Source organism: Echinops telfairi, unplaced genomic scaffold (genome assembly GCF_000313985.2).
Source record: "Echinops telfairi isolate 266 unplaced genomic scaffold, ASM31398v2 ScPeMD7_9;HRSCAF=40, whole genome shotgun sequence".
In the NCBI taxonomy this organism is placed as follows: domain Eukaryota; kingdom Metazoa; phylum Chordata; class Mammalia; order Afrosoricida; family Tenrecidae; genus Echinops; species Echinops telfairi.
This window is the reverse complement of record NW_022103906.1, coordinates 58,794,517-58,799,710: the sequence shown is the minus strand read 5'-3', so window position 1 is coordinate 58,799,710 and position 5,194 is coordinate 58,794,517. Positions and strand designations below refer to the sequence as shown.

At 47.4% G+C, this 5,194-nt stretch overlaps 1 protein-coding gene across 2 annotated transcripts in view; it reads left to right on the top strand.

Moving 5' to 3' along the window:
* Positions 1-5,194, top strand: part of STOX2 (storkhead box 2) — a 142,535-nt gene that overhangs the window by 93,463 nt on the left and 43,878 nt on the right. The gene's annotated exons all lie outside the window — the stretch shown is intronic.

Sequence of the window (5,194 nt, the reverse complement as noted above, 5' to 3'; positions counted from 1 at the left end):
GAGGCTGACATACCGTACTTCTTCAACCTTGTTTTCCATCAGTGCTGTTGTATGCTATCTAATCCTTCCCAACTCATAGCGACCCTATCGGGCTGAGTAGAGCTACCCCACCCCCTCACCCCTGGGGAGCTGCCCCCCACCCCCACCCCGGGGGGTGGTGGTGTTCTGGGCGCCAATTTTGATGCCAAGAGATCATCAGGTCTTTTCTGAACCATTGAGCTTCCTGGGCGCTCTTTGCCATTGGTGGGGCAGTAAAATGAGTTTGGGTTCATGGTTTTCACAGACACATTTTAAACTCTCGTGTGGTCATTCAATAATAGTCTTTGGGCTGCAATTGGAGAGCCGGCAGTTAGACGTCATAGAGCTGGACAAAGGCAACTGCTTCCTACGAGACTGGATCTCATTGACTGCATGTGCCAAGTTGGCTTCATTGGCTTCAACTGGAATTAAAAAAGTAAATAATAAGTTTTTACATGTTGGTTTGCAGTGGTTGCCAAAATGACGGTGAGATGGTGTGCATCATGACTGAATGCATGGAGTCTGGAGTGAACTGCCGCCAGTTCAAATCCTAACTCTGCCACTTAACATCTGTAGGACCTTGAGGAAATCAGGCAATCTCTCTTTAAAGTGGAGATAATAAGAGGTGCAAACAGTGTGCACTTAACCACTTAACCACTAGCCTAAAGGCTGGAGGTTCAAACCCACCCAGCAGTGCTGTGGAAGGAAGGCCCAATGATGCGCTTCTGTCAAGATTGCAGCCACAGGATCCTGCTGAGCTGCTCTCCTCCATCACGTGCAGTCAGAATCAGCCCTCCTGCCGCCAGGGGTGTCGAGGCCGCACTTACCTCCCGAGTCAGCGGTTCTCAACCTTCCTAATGCTGCCGCGACCCTTTAGTACAGTGCCTCATGTGGTGGTGACCCCCAACCATCAAATTATTTCCGTTGCTACTTCATCACTGTCATTTTGTTACTGTTATGAATCGTCATGTAAATATCTGATATGCAGAATGTATTTTCATTGTTACAAATTGACCATAATTAAAGCATAGTGATGAATGACAAAAGCAATATGTCATATATTGTGAAATACTTATTTCTAATGAGAACTAAATGAGATTTTGTCTTGAAGCATGGTGTAGCATGGGTAACAGTCTTCACGCCGGCTACTCATATCTGGGCGTATCTGCATGTGCGTGGGCCCGCCTGGAGATGGATAGAGGAGCGGTGGTGTCTCGGTTCCTAAGACCATTGGAAATATGTGTTTTCTGATGGTCTTAGGTGACCCCTGTGAAAGGGTCGTTTGAACCCCAAAGGGGTCGCGACTCACAGGTTGGGAACCACTATCCTAAGTCCTGGTAAGAGTTCAATGAATTTCTATAAGATTGATTATTATTGTTGGATTGGACGTACATATTCAGCTATTAGGAAATATGAATACTTTTTTTTACTTGTAATTAATGTCTCTCTCTTCAAGTAGTTTTTCTTTTCCTTTACCATTTATTTGACCTCCTCTATATCATAGAAGAAAGACACTTGAGTTTTTAACTGGCCAGCTGTGATACTGTGACCAACAAATCCCCAAACTCACTGCTGTCGAGTTGATGCCAACTCATAGCGACCTGTAAGACAGGGCGGGGCTCCCTGGGAGGTTCTGAGACAGTAAGTCCCTACAGGAGTCGAAACCTTGTGTTTCTCCCTCTGAGCAGCTGGTGGTTTCAAGTCACCAAACTTGCACTTAGCAGCCAATGCGTAACCATTCTGCCACCGGCTTTCCCAGAGGCCTAGAAATTCCCCATGCCCAAAGATCTCTATTTAGCATTTAGATCGCCATTTGGATAAATTGGTTGTATGCTTCCATCTTTGCATTTGTAAGGTGTGGATGCTCGGTTGCTGTATTTGCTGACCTGGTGGTCTTCAAACGGTGCTGACAGAAACAGGGTGAATTAAGTGAATGTAGGTAGGTTTACCATGAGTTTTGCAACCAAACTCCAAGATGGTTGATTGGAGGTCAGTAGCGTTGGTAGAGCTGCATTGGGTTGGTCTGCTGCACAAGACCTCTTTAGAGGATTGAACGCCAGGATGCTACTTTGTGGATTAAGTGGAGGCTGATGCCAGTCATGGTATTGTCAATGACCTCCTATGCCTGTGAAGTTAGATAGTAAATAAGAAGACTGAAGAAGAATCGGTGCATTTGAATTATGGTGCTAGTGATGAAGAATATTAACATTACCATGAACTGCCAAAAGAACCAGCACCTCGATCTTAGAAGAATTACAACCAGGAAGTTCCTTAGAGGCAAGGACATTGAGACGTGTACATACTTGGAGCATGCTGTCAGGAGAGAGCAGCTTGGTAGCAGAGCACTGAAGGAGGAGAAGCCCTCCAGGGAGATTGATGGCGTGGCTGCAACAATGGGCCCGGGCATACGAGCACTTGTGAGGATGGTGCAGGGTCAGGCAGCGTTTTGTTCTGTTGTGCACAGGGTCCCAGCTGACTCGATGGCACCACCAACAAGCTAGGGTGAAAGGCCTGGGGCAGGACTGGGTTGGGGGCTGCTCTCTTTGGGGGCATGGATGAGAACCTGAGTGGAAGATCAATTGGGGAGAGGGAATAACACACTGAAGGCAAAATCAAGACCAAACTCTCCAAGAAACTGTGTCAGGCATATTTGATGGGGGTTAGTGTGAGACCTGGTTTGAACAGTTGTGTGCTCAACTGCTAGCTGAAAAGTCAGTGATTTGAACCCACACAGAGGTACCTTGGAAGGTCAGCTTGGCCAACTACATCCAAAAGTTCACAACCTTGAAAAGCCCATGGCGCAATTCGACTCAACCTTCCTGGAGTCTCAGTAGGTCAGAAATGACTGGCCAGCAGCTAACTGCAACAGGAGCAATGTGAAAAAAAACTGTCAGGGAACTGTTGGTGGTGTGACCTCCCATTGCAGTCTTCAAGCACATGCTTGTACGTCTAGAGCCTAGGGCAAGGTTGGTGATTATGCCCACGGGAGAACATGGCTGGAGTATATTCCGTCCTCGTGTCCAATTTAAGAGGGAAATGGATAATCACAGCAGGAGCAAAGGAGGGATATGTTAAGGGCAGGGGCTTTGAAAAGCCCCGCCGGGTAGTTGAGGGAGCAAAAGACCCTGCTCCTTTATAACCATCAGAATAAAGGTGTCAATCCATCAGTAGTTGGCATTCTGACCAAAGTGTCCAAAAACCAGAACCCAAACCACTCCCTGCCGAGGAGTCAATTCTGAGTCACAGCGACCCCATAGGGCCAGGTGGAACTGCTCCTGCGAGTTCCCGAGGCTAAGTAACTCCTTACAGGGATAGAAATCCTCACCTTTCTTCCTGGGAGTGACTGGTGGTTTTGAACTGCCAGCCTGCAGTTATCATCCCATCTTGTAACCCACTGTGCCACCCACTCTCCTGTGAAAAACTGAGGACCGGAAAAGAATGATTGGACATGACAAGGGCAAAGGCTGGTTATTGGAGACATTCGGAGGCGTTATCAGGTGGAAGACATTCTACACTTTGCTAACTTCTCAGGTGCAAAGAGAGATGCATTTTTGACCCAGCAGGAGGAGGCCTCTCTGGTGGGCTTTTACCTGAGGGCCTGCAAGAGGACTCATCCCTCAGATCTCTGGGGTTGCCTTACTAAGAGCTTCCTAAGAACTTCAGGTGTGCCGTGCAATTTGTGTTCATTGTAGCTTAAAAAAAAAGTTGATATCGCGTAGATAGCAACTCAGGGCCAAGTAGAACTGTGCTTCCGACGGTTGTCAGTGGTTGACTTTTCTGCAAGGACACATCACCAGATCTTTCTTCCTAATGGTGGTACATGACAGCCAAGGTGTTTTTGAGTAGAGCCCACTAACCACCAGCCATGAGGTCAACAGCCGACCACGTTAGCAGTTTGCACCCTCCAAGGAAGCCTACTGGAAGCTTAGCTGCTGTATTCATGAGGCTGTGGGAGATCTTGCTGTACCAACAGGCTCTGCTAACCCAGCTGTTTCGCTTCTGAGTAGGGGACACTTAATCAACGTCTATCTGGTTTCTGATTGATATGGTGAGAGAGGCTTGCTTAAGCGGTACCTAGTTTGGGAGTTGGGGTGGTATTATAACTAAAACGGTGGCATTCATTCCTTTCTTAATTATACTATTACTGTCTGCCTCGATTTTTCTCTGGTTTTAATGTGATTGCTCATTCTCTTGCCCTCTTTTCTCTCTCCCACCCCTTCCTCCTTTTGAGATGTTTAAGTGGTGTTTCTTGTACACAGACCTTAATCTCCTAAGTGTGTGTGTGTGTGTGTGTGTGTGTGTGCAATATGTTCACTTATGTATGCCTGAGCTAGGACTTCTTCACTGTGAAACCCAGCACGAGTGTGGCTTGGAACAAGTGGTGCAACAACAAGAACATCTTTACACAATTATGTAATTGGTTTGTGTGCGTGTGCCTTCCGGATCTTAGACCCAGATATTTAACAAAATACTAAGTAGCTGGAGGAGCGACATGAAAGCTGGATGAATCACCTCCCCTGGCCTTGTCGGTTGTGGTGGAAGCTCAGGAGAACCTCATGCTGAGAGTGAGTTCCTGACATAGTGACCTCATTCCAAACGCTGCCCCATGGGTGGTGGAAGCTGCGCAGGCTCTCTGTGCTGGGAGCCTGGCAGGGCTGAGTCGGAATGAGGAGACCCAGGCTTGCAGGGACTTGCTCAGCTACTGGAATGTATGACACATAGCTCACTGCAGTAAACTTTGATCCAGTGCACAGCCGAGCTGCCTGTTACACACGGGAGGCTAGACATGTCCTTCATCACAAAGAACAACCAGCCTTAGAAAAAAAAAACAAAATCAAAAAAGTCAAGTCTACAATGACCATGGGTGAATATATGACAATAGACCGCTTTTAACCTGTGTGTGTGTGTGTGTGTGTGTGTGTGTGTGTGTGTTTTCCTTAAAGCACCCAGAGGTATGTGCTCTTTTCACTGTTTTCAATGGTTAAAAATATGAAGAATAGCTTATGCACACGAGGGTCCCTGCGTCCCTTGGGGAGAATGGCCAGGTCTACGCCCACCCTAGAGCCCTCGCACTGCACAAAGAAGCCTGCTAAGGCAAATAGAGACTGCAGCTGTTCTTGGAGCGATGACTCCTTTCAGTTCACAGAGGCTTCTGGGCAGGGTGTGAGAAGTCAGG